Consider the following 25,737-nt stretch of genomic DNA (forward strand, 5'->3'; position numbering starts at 1 on the left):
TTTTCATATTCTTTACATATATTTAAGTATGTAAATCACATATTATATTATTGGAATGAATCTTTACCCTATTTTATAAATTCATAGTTGACATAATTTAATATTTTGTATTTTACGCTTATTTTTCCATTGCACGTCGATCATAACAAAAAAAATTCTTTCTGTTTTTTAATTACGTGCAAGCTACAAAATATAATTCATTTCTTCTAAATATATTAAAAACTGAACAAAAGTAATCCAATTTGTTTGTTGTGATAGAAATGTATAGGTATACTGTATAGAAACACGCTCTTTAAGTACATGCTATTGATTCATGAGGCCATTTACATTAATTTATATTATAACTAAATTAATTAGTTATTCAGTTTCGGTATTGCAGCGTTTAAAACATTTTCAGTAATAATATTATTAACATAGATAGTGATAAAAAACCCAGATAAACTGGACGTCTAGTCACCCTACGAATACGTCATAACGGTGAACACCTTTAGATCCTTCTTATCTAACTGTGTATTTTATTTATTGAATGTCATCATTTTTTGACAGTTTTATTCATAATTTTTGACTTAACACGTGCAAAATTGCACGCGTCTTGTGATCTCATTGACGCGTTATTGTGATTAATATATGTGTACCACAGAACACGTAAATACATATTTAATGATGGCCAGGTTAAAAACTAAAAGAAATACAAAGCTTCCGCAATGTCCTCAAATATCACCCAACATTCAATGTGCGTTTTCTTCATGTGCCAACTTTAATGTAGACGTAACTACCGTAAACAACATATTTTTTAACAAATGTTTATCCAGTTTTTCTCCACATTCAAGAATTAACCCAAAAAGTAACCCATTCCCTATTATTTTGGTGTTCTAATTTTTTTATAAACGGAAATGTTTCCTGTACAAACTATGTAGTTATTACTTACTTAATGACTCCATTCCCACGTATCGCGCCTCTCGCCATGTGAGATACACAGTGCGTAGATCACTTTTGTAGTACTGCTGGAGGGTAACAGTGGATCATCACAGCGACGGATTCCTTGAGGCTTCGCGACAAGGGTACGGAGTGTCGCAATCTCCAGCGGCATCCGCAATACAATAGCTCAAAGAAACATAAAGCGCCTCTTTGTGATTAGATCAATTACCAGGGACTGACGTCACCGAATGTTGAACTCAAAAGTCGAAACCTTGGGGCCTTGGTAAGATGTCACATCTTACAATCATACAGGAAAGCTATTATGAAACTAGATATAAGTAGGTATATATAATATAATTAAATTGTATTGTTTTATTTTGTAAGAAGAATAGACAAGCAAGCTTTAAGCTCTAGATGTGTCTATCTATACCATATACCTAAAGAAAGTCCAACTTTCCACCTTTTTTGTGATTTTACCGAGGTTTTGACTGCGACTCGCTGTCATATCGCCTCTTCTCTTCTAAGAGGGGATCCGTCGATCAGGTCCTGACTCCTATTCTGTTAAATAACTTTACAATTTTGCCTAGCTCTTCCGTCTTACCCACCGCCAGGACACTTTTCAATTCGTCGACATTCTCATAGTTATCCGCAATTCGCAGCTGTACTCTGTGAAGTTCATATTTAGGGCATTGTAGTGCTATATGTACAATGTCCTCTAAAACATGACATTCACCGCAGAGTTGCGATTCGCTTCTTCCCATGAGTACATCAAATCGTTTGCCCATTGTGTGTCCTGTTCTTAGCCTCAGTATTAACTTAAGCTCATTCCTCGTCAAAGGAGACTCTACAAACCAGGGCACCTCTCGTGGTGATGGTAGAATAGACTTACTCCATTTACCCTTTTCTAATGATGCCCTATGGTGAAAATCTATCCACATACTTTGGCCCACTTTCTTTATAGCCTCATTCCAGTCCCCAAACTTTTCACCCTTATAACGGATATACTTAATAACTATAATATAACTGATATAATTTTGACATTTTTTAAGAGGGGTAGTTAAAATCATATTAAAGATAAACAAATCTAAAAAAACATAGTTTTTAACCAAGTGTACCTTTGTTTTTGTTTTAATTACCTTTGTAAAATAGAGTTGAATGTTTTTTCCGAAGTTTCAAATAGACCATCAATATACTCAAGTAATAATACATACTTACGATGGCCAAGAAGCTTATGCGTCGGCTTATACAGTCGTAGGTCTCAAGTACGAATCCTGGGTCTGGTAAATACGCATATTGTTTTTCAATTTGTGTTTGGAGTCAGAGTATGGACCTAATAGGTTGAGCAAGTGACTAACACCCGTTTCTCGTAAAAACAAAAGTCTGTAATTACAAACCTCCATTCCCATTATGATCTAATTAAGATCGGACATGTCCAAAAGAAAAAAAAGAATATTACATATTAATGGCTCAGTTCCATAGTCTAAGTCCATAAGTCGAAAATATCAAGTTTTGAGGTATGTTAGCCATATTCGTGTATCTCACCTCTTCAGTTGCACAAAATTCTTCTTCTTCTTTCGACCATGTCCGATCCTAATGGGATCATATGGACCTCCACAGAGTAGAGGTTTGTATTGACAGATTTTGTTTTTTACGAGAAATGGATGTTAATCACTTGCTCAACTAATTAGGTCCATACCCTGACACACATAAATTGAAAAACAATACGTGTACTTGCCAGACCCAGGATTCGAACCTGGAACCCACGGCGTTATAGTTCAACGCTTAAGCCGCGCGGCCATCGTGGGCGTATTACAAATTACAATTCGAAAAAATTTTTAGTTGCCCTTGTAGGGCCGATGTTTATGTCAGTGTAGGTGAGTCAAAACTTTTTGTTACCAAAAATGTTTGCATATGTTTTGGCCAAAATGACTTTGGAATTCAGTTAAATGTTGAAATTGTTTTTGCATCGCCATCCAATATAAAAACTTTTGAGTGCAAAATAAACATAAAGTAAACCTAATCAAAAGCTCTATTTATAAAAAATAAAAAGTTGTATCTTCTACTTAAGAGTATTATAGTTTTTCAAATATAGCTGGGCATTTGAAAGCAATTCGAGTAGATATACTTACTGACTATACAATATAAATCCTTTTCACCACGTATAATGCGGGGGTCTAGGATCATAAGGGCGAAACTACAAAAATGGCTGTTTTGAGTTAAATATTGCATTGTCTTGCTAGAACGCAGTTCTATCATATGTACAAAGATGAATCTCGTACGTATAGCGGTTTTCCCGATATTACTTGGCGTATCTACAAATCCTCATGGAATTTTAATGTCATATGGGTGAATGTCCTCTTACACCTGTGTGACTCTGACATTAATGCCGATTAATTAAGGACACTTCGACGTAAGCGGCGTTTCGCCTTTATGTCACTGACATAAAGTTTAGTTTATGGAAATTTCGTAATTTTTAGTTTGGCGTAAGTTGTCAATTTGACTTAAGTAAACACTTGTTATCGGTTCATATTTGCATATCAACAATGTTTTATAGAGGTAATGATTGTGGATATGTTTAAACAGAAACAACGTACAAGCATGCGAAGTAAGTAATTACTTATGTATATTTAAGTTATGTTATTTCGACTCCTAACCGGTGAAATCGTTTTTAAATATAATCTGATTAAATATTTATATACTTACAGCATCATTATAAATCATGTTTTCGCAGATCAAAATACAGAATTGGAAGACGAAGAACTGAATGTTTTGAACTCAAATCATGTACCAGATAATACACCGACTAATGATTATAATTTCAAGGAGAATAACTCTGATAAACAGTTAACCTTGATGAAATATTATAATGAATTGTTCATTTGTTCAGATATGGCTTTATCCACTAGCTGATTGTATTAAAAATACGATTTTTTTTCTCAGACATGCATATTATCATCTTAGGCGTTACTTTGTGGTTGCAGAGCTCAAGATAATATTTTCGAGAGTTTCTCCCTGATACGTTACCAGGATGGCCAGCAAAATGACTAATGGAAAATAATGCAGAATATTCACTCATCATAAAAGACAGAATTGAACTCTATTATGTATTATGTAATTAATATTTTATATTTTTTTTAGAAAACCGGACTCAAAATATTTGTCTTTTGTATTAAAAATACTATTTTTTTTCTTAGACGTGCACATCATCCCAGAATTTACTTCGTGGTTGAATAGTGAAACAGGATTTTTTGAAGAGATTGTATTTGAGCCATTACCAGGACATTCGGAACAATTATTATTGTCAGGAGAAAATATATTAGAACCTACGCATGAACCACCATTATATGCTGAATTTAGCCATGGTATATACTTCATAATATTATATTATGAAAACAGATAAAAGTGAGTTAATTCATCGATTTCCTGTAGAACAAACTCATTTACAGCATCTCAGGAATTACTTCGTGTTTGAATAGCTCAACCGGTTTTTTGAAAAATGTAATGGATGCCCAGAAAAAATAACAATAAGAAATGATGTCCGATAATGTTCAATTCAGAAATAAGATTGTGTTTTTGATGAGTTAAATAGTAAACGAACACGTATTGCTAAGCCGTACGAATACAAAAGAAATAAACATATAACTAATAGACAAAACGGAATGTCATATGTTTCAGTTACAGGTACCTAAGCAAATTGAAGGAAGTTATTTAAAGCCCAAAGACTGTTCTAAATGTCCCAGAAAGTGCAATGAGAATTTTTCCGAAACAGTACGGCAGACAATGTTGAATTCATATTGGTCTTTAGGCGATATTGAAAAACAAAGACCGGATGGTGCCACAAGATGTTCATTATAAAACATAGTCGTTCCCGAAAATTCCGATAGTTAATCAAATGTTCTTTAAATCCGGGCACTCGCAAATGAAATGAGATTCCGTTCATGCGAGAATCGAAAACTAAAGCATTTGGATATAAATACCATCCATCCGCATGGTACTCTGCTGTTCAGATGGCACACAAAAAATACAATCTAACTGAGATGGATCAACAAGATTTTCTTGATTTCTCTGAATTACAAAAATGCATATAAGAAATATAAAATAAAAATAAAAAAGAATAAAAATAAGAAGATTGATGCGGATGGAGAAAGTGTTATACGATTCATACAGATTGATACGGATGGAGGAAATATGGATTTGACGAGCCATTCAAAATGCTCCAAGTCATACGAAGAGAAACCAGAATAATTAACCATTCATCTTTTCGACTCTAGCCTAAATATAACGCAGCACTTTCCCTCACTGCGAAAAAGATATCAATGGGCATTATTCAGGAACAATATCATTATTTTTACAATTCTTTAAAGTTGTCAAATCTTGAAAATAATTAGAAAAACATGGATGAAGAAGATGCATAACAAAATTATGTATATAGCTAGATTTAGGAATAGAATTTGATGAAAGATATTTCGCCTATGTTTTGTATTATCTATATTGTATTATGAACAAATATTTACCAGTAACCTTATTTGAAAATATTTTGAGAGACAAAAGGGCGAATGTCTCGCATTAATTATATTTTATTTTTTTCCCGTCTAACTAATGTCTAAAATGACGATATTGATGCTCTACATTACTCTTATGAATATGTTACAATAGCTTTAATTTTTTGTTTTTGTATTTTAACAGTGTGAAATTGTTTTTTTTAACAATAAAAACTATTTTACCCTATTTTCCCATTTATCTCAGTACAGTGTTTTTGTAGTTTCGCCCTTATGATCCTAGACCCCCGAATGTTTTCCATACATAATCGTTATTAGCCAGGATCGATCCGCTGCCAAATGAATCTAATCGTATCGATTCTAAACTCATCGCTCCCACCTGTTTTTATCGACCAGTTCGGCGATCCAGTAGTTAAAGAGTCGACATTATAGTCATCGTCCGTTTCTTGCTTTCGGGAACCATTCTGCCATCTTAACATAAATAATAACTTATCTTAATATTAATTAATTGACATGCGGGTCTATAGGTTTAGACATAAAATGCTCACATTTCTGCAAAAAACTTTATCAGTAAAGTGATGGAATAAGTTATATGTACTTTATGTACTTAAACTTGTTTTGAAACAAAATAAAACACTATAATGTTGGCTATCGATTTTAGTATATTATTTATTTATTTAAAAAAAGACGGCGACGAAAGATGGCGACGGGGGAATTAATTCTTAAATCGTGTAAAGATGACTAAAAACGTTACCCATTTACTTGAAAGAGAAGATATATTATTATTATTAGTAATTGAACAATAAACATAACATTAAATGGACGCATGTTAATTTTTTATGACAAAGTATGTTTTGTTCTGCACGCGTCATTTCCACAATCTTCGCGTCGCGTAGTCACGATCGTTTTAGACCGTGCCCTCGCTGAAGTATAGCCTTAAGGTAGCCGCGAATCCAGCAGATACAGGTTCAAGTCCCGTCGGGTGTCTAGGTTTCTAGTTAGTTAGGTAGTTTTATAGTGTGTATATGCTTGAGATGTTTTCAAATTAAGTATGTTCAATATCTTATTTGATTGACAGTTTTCGCTTCTGGCTGACTATAGATACTGTTTGGTTGCTAAAATTTTTGCCACTACTCTACTGTGGGTTTCAAGCCAAATTAATCCTAATCTAGTTGGTTTATTTTATTACATTCTAGTATGAATTCTGTATCAATTCGCTGACTATGCTATTTTTTGCATTAATTTATTGCAAAAAATCTATTGTCACAAAAACTGTACACATTTGACACAATAGTGCGGGGTCTGCAAACCTTTTTCCGTACGCGTGCCAAAATTTCCCAAATATTATTTTTCGACTGTCTGACGTATCGAGTATGGGGAGCATTTCATGGGGAAAACGTAGTTTTTTTAATGATTATGTTCTAGATACCACTCACAGAACATTGCACACATATCTATAGTTTTATCATTTTTTCAATTACGCCATACATTTCGCTACACCAATTTTGAAACTGAAAAAATTAAGTTTTTGTTTCTTATTTGGTGCAGCCATTTTTTGTGAGTAGACATTTTTTTTGTTAATGTATTAATTGTGTACATAGTTTGAGTACATAAATTGACACCAGAATTGCTTCGATCAGTTGAGGCATTCTCTCGCTACAGTGGTCTCAATCATTGTAAATCAATCAAAATTACGTTCGCGACCTGGCACCCACAGCCGCCTGGTGAGGTTAGTGTGATAATATTATATATGACGCATAAAGCGTAAGTACTGACCACAGAACAGATAATAAATAGAATACCGATATGCTATATTCAATACGCCGCATCTTGATGCAGGGTTTTGAATGTGTGAGTGTCCTACAAAAATAAAGCACCCATTATGCACGTGAAATAGTGTGTGTAATACACCACCATTAAATGAGTGTAAATGCATAAACCGAGAGCAGTTTTTAGTATTCGACGTAAAACGTATTCGTGACACGTGTGTAAGTTTAACCCGATTCTTCCTTACTCGAGTCGGTTACCTGCTATCGCCTTACCCATTATGTATTTCAGTTCCCATTATTTCTGAGTTCCCTGGTACTGACTTATGCAATTATATATTTACATTAAACGAAATGCTTATTCTTGAAGAGTATTTGCCTGCTATTTTTTATGCAATGCGATCTGACGTTTATTATTATTATAGGTATTTTTTGTTCTTCAAACGCGTGCCACAGGTTCGCCACCTCTGCTGAATAGTGTTTTAAGAACAATAGATACGTTTTTTTTATTTGTATATGAGTCACCATACTCATATCCCTAAAATAGAAACCGGCTCAAAGATATTTAACATGCAACAAAAAAAACTTATTAATTCCGGTTCTGTACATACAAAATTCGTGACGTTAGCATAGCGCCTAGTTGAGTGGTATTCTACTGAAAACGCGTCGTGTTTCTGAATACTATCGATCAATACGCCAATCCATACCATTTTTTGCTAGGAGAATTTATACCTAAAGCATTTTTTTAAATTATTGTTTTGCTCTTCAACTGCAATTAAATAATATGTAATATCTCCAAATGCCGACCGGATAGTTTAATAATTACAAGATAAAAATAACTTTTTATATAGAACGTTTTTAAATTTTCTGTTGAATCATATAAACTTGACTTGACTAGCTTAAACGATCAAAAAAATTTGTACTTGACAGAAATAATACTGAAATGTCATAATGATTTCCATAGTAACGCAGGTATATATTAATAATTTAGTTGCTAGGACCCCTTACCCCTAGCAACCAATAATAGTGGATTGGATTACGGATTTCTTCCGAAATAACTTTTCATACAAAACAGAATTAACTGAAAATGAATTCATTTCTACTTAAAGATGGCTAAAAGTATTAAAAAAATGCATTGGCATCGTGTTCTGATATATTCTAAGAGTTTCAAATGTCTAGCTAGTCGGGAAGTTAGTTAAAAATCGATTGCATGATTGTATAGGGCGATCCTACGGGATGCTGGCATGACCTGGGAAGATGCAAAAATACCGGCGAGCGACAGGGATTCTTGGATGTTAGGCCTCAGATTGTGTATTTGCAAATTCGTTAAGAAATATATCTAAATATAATGAAGAGACCCTTCTGCTGGTGGAGCAGCCTTGTATGGTGCCCCTTTGTTGTAAGTTCCAGGTTGTCATAAAGTGTCATATTTCTATGGAACATCGACGATTTGCTCGTTTACCTTCTATTTTGCTTAATTTTCATATGCTTAGGGTTCATTTAGGTTATACTATTTATGTGCAATTTAACTTAATTATATGAAAACACTAGATTGGTAGAAGCTATCAGTACGATTCGCAACTAAATAGAAAAGCATTCTGAATGAATATTTGTTTTATCGAAATCGTAATTTGTACGAATTTTATAATATCGTTATGTTTGTTATGCTTACTAAATAATTAATAAATATTGAATTACTATAGAAGTGTTTTGGCAAAGCATATTGACATGAATCCAATTGATACAAATTTGAGTCTTGTCCATCGTCATATTTTCTAATAGGTATGTTTATGAGGTATCTACAAATTATATATGTCTAATTTTATATTGTTATCTTATTTATACATATAACTTACGACATTTATATAGCTATATAATTTATAACTGTACATATATAGGTGCTTACATAATAACACCATATCCGATCCTAAGAGGATCATAAGGGTCTATATAAGACGTATAACATCTACCTATATTACATTACATACACTGTACTTATTTAGTATACGTATTGCTTCGTCAAATGCTGATAGATGAAAATTCCATCCGTTTTCAACGCTTTTCTATAGATTTACTGGTTCAGTTAATTTTAACTATCACCAGTTAACTTATTGAAGACGCATAATACAAGCATAAAATATATTATAATCACCTATCTTTTAGCTTCTAGTGCAAAAATACAATTTGTTTCCGTTTAGCAATGCCATAAAAAACGAAAAAAGTTTTACAACACATTAACAATGTAATAATAATTATAAGTTTGCAGTGGGTGTGTTCGTCATAAATTATTTTACGATTTATTGTTTTATTTCGTAAGATGTACCCATAGATAAATTCTTTATATCGGTAAATATCGTCTTATGCAATCTGATAGTTGAATGCAAATACATACATATATATTATATATTGCGTCACTCGACAATGGCAATGCAAAAAATATTTTTAATTTATTTTTTTCAACATGATTTAATAACTTCACATTTTTCGATAGATTTTCAGTTACACTTACCTAAATATCAAGACTGTCCATTTGTCTAAAACCTGTTAATTTTTTTTTAAACAGTGAATGTCATAAGATTATGTTACTTTTGCTTTGTTTCTTAGCATGATCTAATTAATATTGATTGGTAACAATTAATTTCAGTGACGCTTATGTAAGTATTAAAACAATGTTGTTTCAAGCATAATATATATTTAAATATAACGTTTCTGTAGCTTGGAAGATAACATGATTTATTATTGTAAAGGAAAATAATTTAATTATGAGGTTACTTAACCAAAAATCATCCATACCCTAGTGTACTACAACCAAAGTCTTGGGAGGTTGCTCCTCACCACAACTTTGAAGGGCCCAAACGTTTGCCACGCCGCGATATAAACATGCATAACAGATGTTTAGACGGGTGGTACATGTAACGTAAAGCATGACAATGTCTATTTCGATTAGTATACCATCTTTCATCATTCAAATTTAAAATAAAGATAATCAATTATGATAAATTGATTATCTTTATAGGCCCCCTACCTATCGCTAAAGATAAAGGCAGTATGACGATCTACAGTAGCTTTTTCCATATAGCGTACGCGGTAAAATTAATGTGGATATTTAGTGTTTCTTTTTTTGTATATATTAATACACCCATTTGAATTATGGAGTTGTCGAGTATCGATACACAATTAAAAATTGTATCGTACAACCACATAAGTTTAGATAATAATATTATTTTTTTACTATTAGATAGAGTGCTTATAACACTTATCTGGTCTACGCGCCACGCCGGGCCCTTCCTGAGCTCGGGCCCCCAGCCTAGAGCCCTGTCAATCCCCCCTTTGTGGGGGCCATGGCTTACTTAATTTATAATAATACGAACATTCATTAAATGAATAATATATCCTCGTTAAAAATATACATGGTCTTTTCTTATGATGTGTAATATTAAATTATTTTTTTTTATGTAATTATATAATATATTATTAATTAATAAAGAAAATATTCCATTATATTAACGTATATTGAGTGATACTAAATATACACTATTAAATAATTACGTATGGAATAAGACGTAAGGAAACTTACGATGATTCTATTATGACATACCTACGTCAGTGTATTGTGAATGTATTTTTTTTAATTATTCAGTTTTTCTCCGATAAGTTGCATTTATAACCGCATTGTTTGTGCTTTATCGCTACGTCACTATTACGTTTCAACGATGGGGTATGAAAAGGATAAAATTTCCCAAAAAGAATAAAAGATACGCCATCGGTCTCGTGAGTCAGCGGAGGCTGTGCAGGTCGCGGGCCGACGCGCAACAGCCCTGCCGCAAGACGCGGAGGGGGACACCGCCGCGTTTAAATATCAAGTGAGGCATAGATCCACCTCACAACGTTTCTGTACGCGCTCGCACGATCAACTGAACCAACCAAAGTTTCACTCGCGATCAAACAAACACCTGAGATTTTCTCTCCCGTGATAACCGCACACACCTACCTATCGACGGCGCCGGAAGTGTCCACTCGAGAAAAAGAATCATCGAATTTCCGCTTGCGAAAAATACGGCGGGAAACGCTAACGCAACCTGAATTTGTTTCGCGCTCGAATATACTCTGTGAACGAATTGACTTGTCGAAAATATTGTGTCCAATAAGTGGGAGTCATTCATAGTAGATTTCAAATTTAAACTGTGCGAAAATACAATACACTTAACAGTGAACTGAAAATATACAGTTAAAATACACTTCACAGAGAAACTGTGCAAATATTAAATAAATACAGTTACGTCGTGTCTTTCTGTCATTATTTATACAGTTGGCAAACCGATATAACTAATTTTATAATATTCGGGTTTAATAAGAGGCTGAAAAATATTACACGAGTCTCTGCAAATTGTTTTAATTTAACGTTAATTACTGCAGCTCATTGCGGAGTTGCAAGCATTTGCTGTTGCATATTTCTCTATGCAGTGAAGTGCATCGACTTGGTTGATTACATTAAAGAACTCCATCAAGTTGTTCTCGTTACAACGTGCAAACTAAAGTTTACTACTGAGTAAATAAATAACAAGTAATCCAATTCTGCTACAAAACACAAGAAGAAGTATTAATACTATAAACTGTATTATAATTTATATCATAGAGAGTTTATTGTGAATTTATTTTGATATATTTGAAGTTTTTTTTTTTTTTTGGGAAACTCTGTTTCCGAAGATACCTGACCAAGCCAACACCGTTCGACGTTCTACAAAAGTAAGTTTAACTTTTCATTTTTTATTTGGCAGTATACCAAATTGACAGTTTCAGGTTAAAATGCTATCACATGCAGTCGTTATTACATCAGCCAGTCAATTGGCACTGCAATGAAAAAATATGAAAGTGCTTAGTTGTGCACTAATAGCAAGTAATTATACATTATCTAGCGATTCTCTGGGAGATGTACACTGCCTATTATTTTTATTGCCAGCTCTTAATAATTCGATTATGACTGTAAGTTTATGTCCCATTTCCTTTTAGAAGAGCGGTTTAATGCAAGAAAAACGACCTACTTAGTTATTTTTATAGATTGCCGTTAATGCCCAATAAAATAATAAATACTATTTTACTACGTTATATTGTAACCTTTTAGTGGCAACCCCAACACTTAACTAATCACAGAACTCAATATTAGGGCTTTATTTAATTGAATGTTATAAAAAAAAATATGACCTAATCATAAAATAAATATCCTGATATCGTTATTTATCTAATAATGTTACAGTAAACTTTACAATTATATTAAAAATAATTTAAATACAAGCATAATGACAACAAACTGAACAGTTCCAACGAACATGTAAAATTGATTAACTATTTCATCCATAAGTACATATTATTGATTAATTTAATAAAACGGAAAAATTTTAAGTCCTTCTTCTACTTTTATTATCTAGTAAATCTGCACCGGTTTCGTCCACCTCAGAGAGACAATTTCAACTGAATAATATTTATAAAACAGGTATTTACCAAAACAAATTCAAAAAGGCGACATAAATAGTCTCCCAATTTATAGCATTATCCGTACAATAGTAGTACTTTGTCACTAAAAATTCAATAATCAATATATTAAATAACAATCAATAATCAGTAATAATAAATGTTGAAATTGTACCTTGATAATCCTAGAAACAATTTAAAATACTACGAAATTATTAGGCCTGTAACCATAAGTAATATTTGTATGAACGTAACTAGCGTCGCACTTTGGAAAAATAAGAATGATCAGTTAGTTAGTTCAGTACAAACAAACTTCCGACAGCCACTTTTCGCCGCTGTGCATTATGTCACCATTGATTGAATGATTTAAAAATATTATAAATTTATATAAAAATTAAAAAATTAAATATTTGCGTTAGTTATGACTTATAGAACAGCCTCGTAATTAAACTGTTATATTTTTCGGAAGGTAAACAGACATAAACAGAAATAATTACAATACATATATATATTAATAATTATTCGTCTTTCTCTTGCATCTTTAAAGATCTATCGTCATTTTGACGAGCGCGTATATCAATAGAAAGTTGTACAAAGTAATCTACGTGAGTACATCATCTCATTGTCATGTTCTCATTCTCATCTCAGTGAAATATTTGCATAAATTTTGAGCGTATTGCTAGCTGTTTTAAAATTTTCTCTTATTGTAAATAATTATAACTACGAGTCACGGTTATCGTTAAATAATTAGTTAGTATCGAATCTTAAACACGGATATATTGTATAATTTGAAACCAATACAATTTTCCACCTAATGGACTGTATGCTTTAGAAATATAATAAATCCATGAATACATTATTAATGTTTTAATTCATTTGTGTGGTCATAATATCGTCGAAAACAGTAAAGAAACGTGCACAGAAACAAATCCATTGGTACTAAGTCAAAAGTTTACTGTCACAAATAATTATCGCTAGAGAGGCACTGCACCGGTAGAACATTAATCCATTCCAGCCCATTTTCATCTGCTTGGCGGATGATAAGGTCCACCGGGGAAGGCATACAGGACGCATGGTTAAGATATCTACGCACTCACACAAAAAAAAAACTGATTTAATCACATTTATGATGACAAAACTTCTTTGATATTCTCTGTATCACGCATTAAAAGAATATTTTCCGGAACCAGTGTACGTTTACTAGCGTTCACCAGCGGACGTAAAGTATCAGGTGTAAAAAGGTTGGGGAACATTGGTCTAGCTAGGGCATTCCGATTAAAATTCACACGTTGCATTTACCTGTGTATATTCTATGGTTACCGACGTTACACACTACGGTTTCTGTGGCGCTATATTTTGCATAAGTAATCAACGTATATTTCTTGCGACTCTTTTGTTATTTGTGAACGTAATTCCACTTTTGCGACCGTGATAACCGGTCGTAATCTTCTTATAATCAGACATGGTAAAAAAAACGGTTTTACGTTATTCAAATACCTAATTAAAATTGAACGTAGTTATGCAGAATGTAGCCAGTGCACAATAATATCGAGCTGAGATAATGGCACTTTAGCAACAACATGATATTAAAAATGTATGTAAAATTGTAAATAGTATTTTATTTCAAGAATATTTTTTTTGCAGCTTGGCTATTTTCAGCGAAACGTAGAGAAAACCTTCACGCATCTGATCTATATCACATCCCATTTTTTTATTTTTTGTGGACTGGATACTTTCTGCATAACTATGTCCAATTGTGTATGGATATATTGAACATGTTTTTATCTCTTTTTTTCTACCACATATCTCTACCATTAATATTTTAGAATTATTTTTTTTCCGACCATGTCCGATCTTAATAGGTTCATTTATATGGGCCTCCACAGAGTTGTGTCCACTTGTGTTAACAGATTTTGTTATTACGAGAAATGGATGTCAGCTACTTGCTTAACCTATTAGGTCCATACCCTGACTCAAGCACAAATTGAAAAACAATATGTGTATTTGTCAGACCCAGGATTCGAACCTGGGACCCACGCCGCTTATAGGCTGACGCTTAAGCCACGTGGCCACCGTGGGTATTAGTGATTAATTTTACGAATGTCAATAATGTATTTATTTGTAAAATAAATTACTCTATTCACTTAAGTAGTGTGAATTGTCAATTCTTGGTTGAAATACAGTGTATTAATGATAAAATAAACACAATTTATAATACGTACGTAAGATAAAATCAGTTGAGAACTTAATGTTAACGAGGACAAAATTAGTCCCGATCGTTAATAATTTATGACAAAAATAAATATTATGTATTATTTTAAAAATTATTAGTCGAAATGACTAACATTGGATGGTAGTTCCGTGCGTTAAAACCGGCAAGCGTCACCAAGATTCAACGCATAGTCTGCAAGCGTCTTTAATATATAACTCTTAATTTAATTATAATTGTATTGTCAATATTATTATTGATAAGCTTGAACTTCTTATATAAAATAACTTAAGGTATGGATCCCCTTAAAGTAGACCATAGTCTAAAATATTGAATTATATTTATATAAATTCAGGTTCATCTATGAAATGATCAATGGAGTCAAATATAAAAAGAAATATTGACCGAAAAAGAAGGGAAAGAATTCCTAGATATTGTTCAATAATATAATTATTATTCATTCACATAAGCGGTTAACTACCTCTATCATTCACAATAGTAAATCTATTCTCCATTGTTGAGAATGAAGATCCCCTTTAAAGGTCTATAAATTGTATAATTTATGTGACTGCACTTTATACTATTGACAATAGGGATGAAAACAAACAAAAAATCTCACCTGTTTATTCAGGTAGGACGTGAGTATGATGAAATATGACCGAAAAGTAACAATACATACCGACGGAGTTCGTTTGTCATTTTTAAATATCTACCTAAACACGCTGTCATCTATAAATTTATTTTTTAATTGTTAAACTTTTTTTATTTAAACGAAATATTATGTATAGGCATAATAAAAAAATATGACGTATTCTTTTATACGTACTATTGTATGATTATATACATATCTAAATATTTTAAATAATGATGTTTAGATGTATTTGGATATCTATACATGCTCAATAATTAACGCGATCTGTCCTGTCAATGACAATTATAGTTAATATTAATACTATCGACCGAAGGTATTTGATGGAATTTGAATTTGAATTCTAATGTATTTCAGTTTTGTACTATCTATCTTCAGGCACTATGTGCACTCGCCAATAGGTAAATACACAATGAAAACTAATATAATTAATTCTAACTTTTATAATAAATTAATACAATAAAGTAAGTAAAAACTTTATCACCAACCTATTAAGTCAAGGATCCAATAAATATAACAAACAAATTATGAATAATTGACGTGTTTGTAAAAAAATCAATAAACGTATACATCGTCAAACTCTAATAATAGATCATTAAATAATAATCAATAAATACTACATTCAAGATGTGTGAAATCGTCAATATTGGGAAAACAGTGGCAATGTATTGGGAATTAAATTGAGTTAAATAATGAGATATGTCTATATATCAGTCTTTAAAACGTTATATTAGTTAAACCAATATTCTTACATGTCACTTGTTTTTTATAACTAAATTTATTTGTTACGTGAATGTCTTAGTTTCAGTTAAGTTAACTATGTTTTAAATATTTCCAATAGATAGTAGGTAATAAATAAAATAATACCATCCATCCATAATAAATTCACCGCTTTAAATCTAATTTGGCGATATAATTATAATTTGAGGAATTGATTGTTTGATCGAATCTATAATTATGCCGTCTGTAATAGTGTGACATTTGCGACAAATAGTTATGTACTGCAAAATGGCATGTAGCTAATTTAATCATCCGTCTTAGTAGTCGTCTTTCAGCTTAATTTTCATATATTTGAGCTCCGCCTTATGGGCAAGTTTTACTTCAACTTCTTTGAGTATCTTTTTAATATAATTAATTACCCACGTTTCACTAGGTTATATTATAACTACGATTTTATAAAAATGGTTTAATTATTTTATATTTCTTTTTACTGCACATGGGTTATTAACCTTCTGCTCAACCAGTATTCAAATGAATGTAAAGACAGACAGACAAGGACTAGTTCTAGTAGATTTGCTGTATCAAAATGCATGATGTCTAGATTAATTGAATATTTTTATTCTTTCTAATGTTATATCCTATAGGTGGTTTGGTTATTTTTATTCATCCGTTGATGCAGCCATGATTGCAAACAAACAATTATCTACTAAACAGCCAGAAAGTCCTTCTAATTCCATCACTCAGCACTAGTTTGAATGACAATTTTATTTTTAATGATTTCTACTTGACTATTGTGCGTTCGAAGTACTTTAACTGTCTGCTTTTCATAATGACACTATTTCTCCTGGATGATTAACAAAAACCTGATTTATATAATCTGATACTTTGATATTATTTACGGAAGAAATTGTGTATAATCCGTAACCAAGGATATAAAATAAACAACCCGGAAATGATATTATCACGAAATCACGGAAATGACAATTATTACTATCTAATATCCAACTACCTTACAATAGAGATTATACTCGCAGAACTTTTAACCGGCAAAATTGCTAAAGTAATAATTTTATAACTATCACCTTGTCAGTTTAGAGATGGATGGCTTTAAAATGAGTCATAAAATGTGTTTAACCATTGGGTTAAATAATATGGTATCGCTTCGTTTGTTTTGAGTCATGAAATAAACAGAAATATCTCGCTAACAACCATGTTCAATATTCGTTAAATTAATATGTAAGTCACGTCTTTCATTCAAACATATTCAAACTGATGACATCTTACTGATTAAATGGTTTTTTTTTTTAATGAGAGACACATATTTTGACTTCTACATTACTCTAGCTAGATCGATGCAACGACGGATAAAGACATCTCCCATATCATTCGACTTCTCTCAGTCCTTAACTTTTCGTTATCTCATTTATATAATGATTTTACTTTGTAAAAACAATCATTTCCTCATATTCTTTTGGCACATTGTTCTACTTACCTACTATTTGATAGCTTATAGAAATGTATTAGGCATGCAAACGGTTACTTGGCAATGACTTGCATATTAAGCCAATATTAATTATGGCTACCGGACTTCATCAATTAGTTTAATTCAAAAACAATGACTCAAGTTGTCCATAAAAAGATTCTCAGTAAAAATTCTTCTGTTGTGAATAACATAAGTGTATTTTTAGAACCAATACTTAATTCAAATCAACCACAATTACTACATTTTAATGTTATTGTATACATAGTTATCTTTTTTTGAATTCCAATGAGTATCTACCTATCGTATATTATATATTATTCATTGGGTAGTTAATAGTAATTGTTTATTTACCTATTTGGTATGTAGGTACCAAATACGTTGGAAAATTTCTTCTCTTGAAGACAAAGTGCAAAATATAAATGTGGCATAATATTACCAAGATGAACTTTGACACTCAAATCTGTTCTGAATGGATGAAATTATTTAATAATTAATTATTTTATACACTGATCATAGTGCTCAAAGTTGGTATGTGTATTTTTTACCGGACCCAAACGTTCATATTAGAAAAGAAGTTATGTGTGAAAGTACAGACCGTATAATATATATATATATATATATATATATATATATATATATAATATAGATAGACGGTCAAATTTAATACTCAGAACCATCATTATTTCAAATATTGACATACAATTTAGATAACCAATCATTAACTCGCGTTTGTCATTCGTCAATTGGTTTTAATATATTTTCTCAGAAGTGTTTTCAAAAATTATGTATGTTAAATTGACAGAAAATATACGTTTTTTACTATTAGAGAAAATTCGTGATGTGTGCTTATCTCACTTATTTGGTCGAATCGCCACGCCGGGCCACCCCTGAGCCAGTTCCTCTAGGCTAGAGCCCTCTCAGCCTCCCCCTTGTGGGGGCCACGGTTCCGGGTATCAGACGAGACAGCAAAAATCGCCATAATGTTGGTCGACTTTTGTTAGGTGGTTGTACGATAATAAGATGAATAAAATTACTTGTTACCGTCTAATATACTCATATGCTCCGCCTGAAGTCGGAAGTGGTGAAATAAAATAATGCGCAAATTACATTAATTATAATTAAGTACAAGCAATTAATTTAAAAAAAAATCAAAACCAAAAGTATAATATTTTATTAACTAAGTATTATAATAATGTTAATATGTTCGGCAAAAAAAATATGTTATCGATAAGAGTTAGAAGAGAACTGTTTAATTAACCACTATCAAAGATTACATCGGTTCACTGCCGTTTGATTAGCTCTCCCATATTGCAATTTTGCCGTTTTTCTTGATTTATTAGTTTTATTACACTATTCAAAAAGCTATTAATAATATTTGATTCATCTTAGCACGCGTTGCGCGTAATCAGCTATCGGCAATGGTGGGATTCGACCGGTTCACTCCGGTAACCTAAAACATCTCGAATTCGGCAAACCGGTAAAAGTCCTTCACCCGCCGCTATCTTCGCTATATTTATAGTCATATAAGGCCTAATTTAGACCAGAGCCGAACCACAAACAAATTTGTTGAGGACTCAGAAGGTGTCATTGTGGCAGGCTTCTTTTTGGACATAGCCGGTGCCTTCGACACCGCATGGTGGCCATTAATTCTATCTAAGCTTCGGCTCCGACAGATCCCGGGGGACCTCTTTGCCCTAGTGCAAAGCTATTTTAATAAAAGGGAAGTTATATACGACTCTAGCACTGAATTGATTTACAGGGAAACCACCATGGGGTGTCCGCAGGGTTCCGTGCTTGGCCCCTTGCTATGGAATATACTTTTTGACGATGTTTTGACGTTACCTCTGCCACCGGGCTGCGCGCTCGTCGCGTACGCTGATGACCTTCTTTTACTAGTTGGCTCGTCGAGCCGTCCGACGCTCGAGCGCGTAGTTAAGGACGCATTATCGAGAATCCTTAACTGGGGTAAGCTTAATAAGCTTGCATTTGCACCTGGCAAAACGGAAGCTATCCTCCTCAAGGGCAGCTCAAGGATAAACATAAATAAGCGATCACCCGCAGTGCGCTTCGGCGACTCTGCTATAAGGTTTTCTCGAGAGGTGACCTACTTGGGGGTCGTTCTGGACGAGAAGCAGACCTTTTTGAAGCATGCTAAAGTAATTGTGGCTAAGGCCAACTCAGCCTATCAGAAGGTTGCTCGCCTGGCGGGCAACAATTGGGGCCTAAAGCCTCGTGCCCTGAGAATCGCCTACGAGGCCATATTCATGGGCATCGCTGGCTATGCCTCCAGCGTGTGGCACACCAAAGCCTCGCTGACAATTGTGAAGAGGGCTCTGCTTAGCGGACAGAGGGCTGCTCTGATTGGCCTTACTAAGGCCTATAGGACCACATCTTCGGATGCCCTGGCGGTCCTTGCGGGGGTTTTTCCCCTCGACTTGCACGTTCAAATTAGAGGATCGATCACTCTCCTTATGAGGAGGATCAATACAACTCTCGCCGGTGTCCCTCTGACACCGCCATCGAGAGTGGAGGGCGTGAGCTACAGAAAGACTGTATCTGAGCTGGTCTACAAGACCGCATATGCGGCATGGCAGGCGAGATGGGTGGCCTCCTCTAAGGGCCGCCAGACTTTTCTATACTTTCCAGATGTCTCGGTAAGACACATGACAAGGAGACTGGTGCCGACCCACTGGACTAGTCAATTCATGACTGGCCATGGAAACTTTGCGGCCAAACTACAGGGGTTTGGTTTGGCAGGACATGGGTCGGGTTGCTCATGTGGACACGACCAGCAGGACGCAGAGCACGTCCTGTGGGACTGTCCACTTATGGGCCCCGAACGAGCGGAGTTGTTTGCCCGGGTCCGACCCCATTCGGGCCCAATAGGACACGCGGACATGGTGGCAACCGAGGCCAATTTTGCGGCCTTTACTAAATTCGCCAGAGCGTACGGGGGGCGGGACACTCTCGACTACCCTTGCGACTCTTCAAATTAAAGTCACTGATAGTTGCCATATAAATTAACATCATGCATTCGCACTTCGGTGCAAGGTTGCATCACTAATCCCGTGCGGCTCTGCTCGGGACAAAATGAGGGCTTAAATTCTTTGATCTGGCACACGTAAAGGTTATGTTAGCCGGCCGCGTATGACGTGGCTGCATATACATAACGGGAGCGGAGGTGGGAATTTACACACCATGTTCTATTAGTAACAATAATAATATATTCATTGACATGTTTTCTTTTTCAAGTAAATGGGTAACGTTTTTAGTCATCTTTACACGATTTAAGAATTAATGCCCCCATCGCCATCACGAAACAAATTGACGTATTGACACCTCGACGTTCGCTCTCCGAATGCCAGCGAGTCCAAATTTTCGTCGCGCCTATAGTTGAAAATTATTTGCCATTTCACTGATGTATCGTCCTTATTACAGTCGAACTTGGTTATTACGAGTAAGATGGGACCGACTGAATTTGCTCGTTATAAACATTACTCGTTATATAACATTTTTCGTGCCATGTTCTATTTAAGCATAGAACATAAAATATCTGAAAATCATCGTAAAAATCCCCGAAACAAGCATGGCATTCATAAACTACAAAATAAGTTGTTTATTGTAATGAAGTGCTGAGCCGCCGGCGCTGGTAGATACCTACTAACTTCACAAAGCTTGGATTTTTTACATGCAATTTACACCATTTGCGTGGATACTTTTTCGATGTTGCCGGCGAAAACACAAATTAGGTACGTATACCCTTAACTAGTGTCATAAACGTAATCCGATCCCGGCGGCATCGGTATAGTGAACTGCCTGTCGGATTTTATTGCTTAGGGTCCAAAATGTTGTTTTTAAACGATAGATACATTAACAGTTTGGCTCGGTGTACCCGTGAAGTAGCTCGTTATAAAAGTGAATAAATGTATGGATAAAATCGTAAACTAAAATGTCAACGAATGTTTCCTCATTACATCCGAGATCTCGCCATTTCCGTGATCGTAATAATTTGCGGTTTTACACAAAATAAAATAAATCCAATTTTATGATACCTACCGTGTTAACACAATTGAAGTGATCAACAATACACACTACAGGGTTATCAAAATAAGTGATATATATCATATTTTAATGAGTTTTTCTCTCAATAAGTTTATTGTGTTACGAGCTGTATGGCATGTTACACCGTTTTGTTGGAACCACATATCGTCCAGATCAAAATCATCTAATTCATGCCAGAAAAAATCAGTAATCATGGCGTTCTCCATTGACAGTAACTGAATTGCCATTTTTGTTTTCAAAAAAATACGGCCCAGACTCCAGACCTCAAACAAGATCAAATTGTTAATTTTTGTGGATGAAAAGATTTACGAAGCCATTTAACCAAAAACGAGTTTCATCGCATTGACATTTCATTCAATAGTCATTAAGTTTAAATTCTTGTATTATACTGTATTTTATACGCCTTCAAATACAAATCTTTATGAAGAACGTTCCATGTAGTGCCATAAAGAGTCCAAGTTTTTGAGAACGACGTATAATTGATTGTCCTGAATTTTCATCCACACTTTGATTCACAACATCGATATTTTTAGCAGTACGTTTACGTTTTTGACGGGTTGGATTTTTAATATAACAAAAATTACCATTTTACTCGAAATTTCCAATTAAATTATGAATAGTAAGCTATGTGGGTTATTTTCACCATACATTTCACGTAATGCCCGAAACGTAGATCGAATAGATTCATTATTGTTGTAACAAATTTTAACAATTGCTGTACAAGTATGTGCCTTTCCATGATGATTTGCTAAACAATATTGAACGCAAATGTCAATTTTGGTAGGAATCAGAAAAAAAGCTGCTAAAGCTGCTATAAAAGCTATAACCATTTAGATATCTAATAATTATAGTTTTAAGTCAATTAGATAGGTAATACAATAAAATAAATCAATCAATATTTTCATCAGTTCTTTATTTCCTCTTTTCGAATGAAAAATAATATGTTCTAATAATAATCTATGATTATGTACGAGTTTGTTGATAAAATAAGGATCATAACAACATAGCGTTGTGTAGTGTTTTTATATCACTTTTCTTATATTATTCTGCTTACACGTGCCAACTTAAATATTACCACATAGGTGCAATATACATTATATTATTATATATACAGTTGAAAAATGAATTTGATCTACATTATAAGCGTGCATATTATCTCAAATTCGCGGTTCATTTCTTTGACACATTTTAAGATTTCGTATGCACTGCTGCGTCCAATTGCAATTAAATTAAAAGCTTGATGTTGATAAAAATAAATAAATCGATTACTACATAAATATAAACTATTTATAAATTTTGTTTTCTTAATATCATAAATATTAAAACATACACACATATTATTTTCCGCATCTCGATGAAATATTAATTTAGTTTTATTCAATTCCATCGAACTGTAGTGATAGATTTTTTAAAAAGCTTCATGACCGAAATATTTCATTTGAATGACTATCCATTGCATTATTTCAGTACTGGTAGTTTAGTAGATACATATCTACTACTGTAATAAGTAGGTTATCTATTTTGGTTACATGTGATTTTCATGAAATGATTGTACCAAGGAATATTGTTAGAAAAACATTCAAGCCGCATATTATATTAATTATCTGAAAACAATTGTGCTTCATGTACCTATATTAAATCAGAAAATTGACCATTATCTCTCAATAAATATTTGATAGTATTTACACTAATTACATTAGATACCCAGAATTACTAATAGGTCTATCATCACATATTAGTAAGTATCATCATGCCCACAATGGCCGAGTGGCTAACGCGTCGACTTAAATTTGAATTTATTTATTTTTAGCATATTATGGACATTACAAATTATAAGTTTAAGACGATCACAACATGACATGAAACATTACCTATTATAAAGAAGAAGAAAAGTAATAAATGCGATAAAAATGAAAATATAAAAATAGAACATAACATAAACATACAAAAGCAGTGACCCAGTTTGTTAAGGAGACCCTATTTTAAGAATTTATAAAATAGCGTCTACCTAAACTCACCCTTACGCATGTGGAATATATCAACACCCGAAGCAATTTGATTGAATATAGTTATCGCCCTCCCAATTGGCATTACCGTAGCAGGTTGGTTCTGCACCTTGGGAGAATTTTACAACTTATGCTCTCTATTTATAAGTTATCAGGGACACACAGGTAAACACTGCCCAGAATGGCAAAGTTCTCATAATATGTCATACATCAATGCATTGCTACTTATTTTTAAATTCGTACAACTAACAGCTTCGGTATACTGATCGATGAAAAATCTTTTCTTTTCTATCATTTGTGAATCAATCCGATGGTTTCGGTCAATTTCCCTTCGAACAAGTGTTTTCGTTAAAATTTGCGGACACGGCTATGTCATACTGTGAAATTCCTTCTATCTACAAGTAACTTGTCTTGTTTGTTGTTACTTTAGTATCTACTTAAATGATCGTAAATTTAATCGAATTTCCCGATTCTTACATACTCGTAGTTAGGTAGTCGAATTGACACATTGGAATGTTCACTTGTTTGATTTGTGCCTTTGTTGATTTCGTTATTTCTCATCAAAAGCGTTTTATTCTTTCCTCGTTGATCAATATGCAGCGCGCCTGTTGGCCGATGGTGGACTGTTAGTTTAGTTATACGACAATATTACACCAAAAGACCAGACCCTAGTTTCTTCAAATTTTATATTAAAACTCACACTTGAAAGTGGCCTCTGTGGATATGGATATATGGAGTCTGATAGAGTTGTTGGAGGAAGATATCACCTACTATGGTTTGTCTCTCTCCCAATGAAAAATCAAGACTAAACTGAGTCTACCTAATAATTAACCATGTCCGTAAACTTGCACATATGCAGTTCGCCGTATCACACTTCACCGTGAAATGTTGTATCGGAAAATATGGCAGTATATTAAAGACCGTCTAGTACTGACATAAAATTCATGTCTAAATAAAACATGGTTCTTGTCGGTTTACAATTTACAGGAAGCCAGCAGCAAACAAATTTTCAAAATAGCCGATATACTGGATTACTTATTTGTTAGGTTCGGTTAGGTTTTCGTTCTTGAATTCATGAATTTTACCATAGTCAGCTATGAAAATTGATTTAATGTTCATATTGAATCTAATAATATTGAAGACCGTATAGTGTACGGCCATCTCTTTACGATAAGAAAGCTCACGGCGAACTGTGCCACGGTGAAACGTTTTATGTACAATTTACATGTAACCATAATTACCATATTAATTTTTAACAATACAGTTTCTACATGATTCTGAAAGAAGAATACATCAATCAAGCAGAAGAAATAGCTTTTTGATCTAATGTTATTAAATTTTATTCAGTATTATAAAAAGACCAACAACAAAGTTGGAAATTGTATTTACACACCTTAACTCCGGCGTTAATATCTATTCTGATACTTTAATGATCAGTATGTATCAACCACTATTACTTTTATACCGGATGCACTGCAGTTTCCATAATTAAAGCAAACGCGACAGTCGCAACATATGTTTATTTATCAAAATCTGAAGTTTTTTGTAAATTCTGTGAACATAACATACATAAAACTGCCACTTCTTATGAAGGTCTCCAGAAGCATTTTCAATCTCTTGGCTCTCCTAATAAGCATTTTTTTAAAAGTAGGTACCAATACAAATCTTCGCCATTTGAGGTAGCATATTGTTTTTAGTGATTGAAGATCGTTTTACTGTGGGTTTTCTCGATTTATGATTAGTTCTAAGCGCTTTGTGATTTTTAAGTTCTGATAAGTCATGCAGGTGTCGATGGAGTACAGTTCAACGTTAGTTGACCTCACTGTTGTTCTGGTGATTTCGGCAGATTTTGCTGACTGCCAATGTTCGTTTGAAGGCTCAAAATGTGCTACGGGATGGAAGCATCAGTCTGAATCATTTTAAACACCAAGAAAAACGATATTATACACTATTTCC

The 25,737-nt window shown here is 33.5% G+C and overlaps 1 protein-coding gene across 2 annotated transcripts in view; it reads left to right on the forward strand.

Moving 5' to 3' along the window:
- The window catches only part of ITP (ion transport peptide), a 115,856-nt gene that overhangs the window by 33,290 nt on the left and 56,829 nt on the right, over positions 1-25,737 (forward strand). Inside the window, exon 1 of one of the 2 annotated variants that reach the window (XM_085944065.1) lies at positions 11,067-11,929. The exons of the other annotated variant lie outside the window; for it this stretch is intronic. The gene's annotated coding sequence lies outside the window, so the exon portion shown is untranslated. Of the gene's footprint in view, positions 1-11,066; positions 11,930-25,737 lie in introns of those variants that run through there. 2 annotated transcript variants of the gene reach the window in all.

This window comes from Rhyacophila brunnea, unplaced genomic scaffold, assembly GCF_057557595.1.
Source record: "Rhyacophila brunnea isolate RB1 unplaced genomic scaffold, BYU_Rbru_1.0 scaffold_16, whole genome shotgun sequence".
Classification (NCBI taxonomy): Eukaryota; Metazoa; Arthropoda; class Insecta; order Trichoptera; family Rhyacophilidae; genus Rhyacophila; species Rhyacophila brunnea.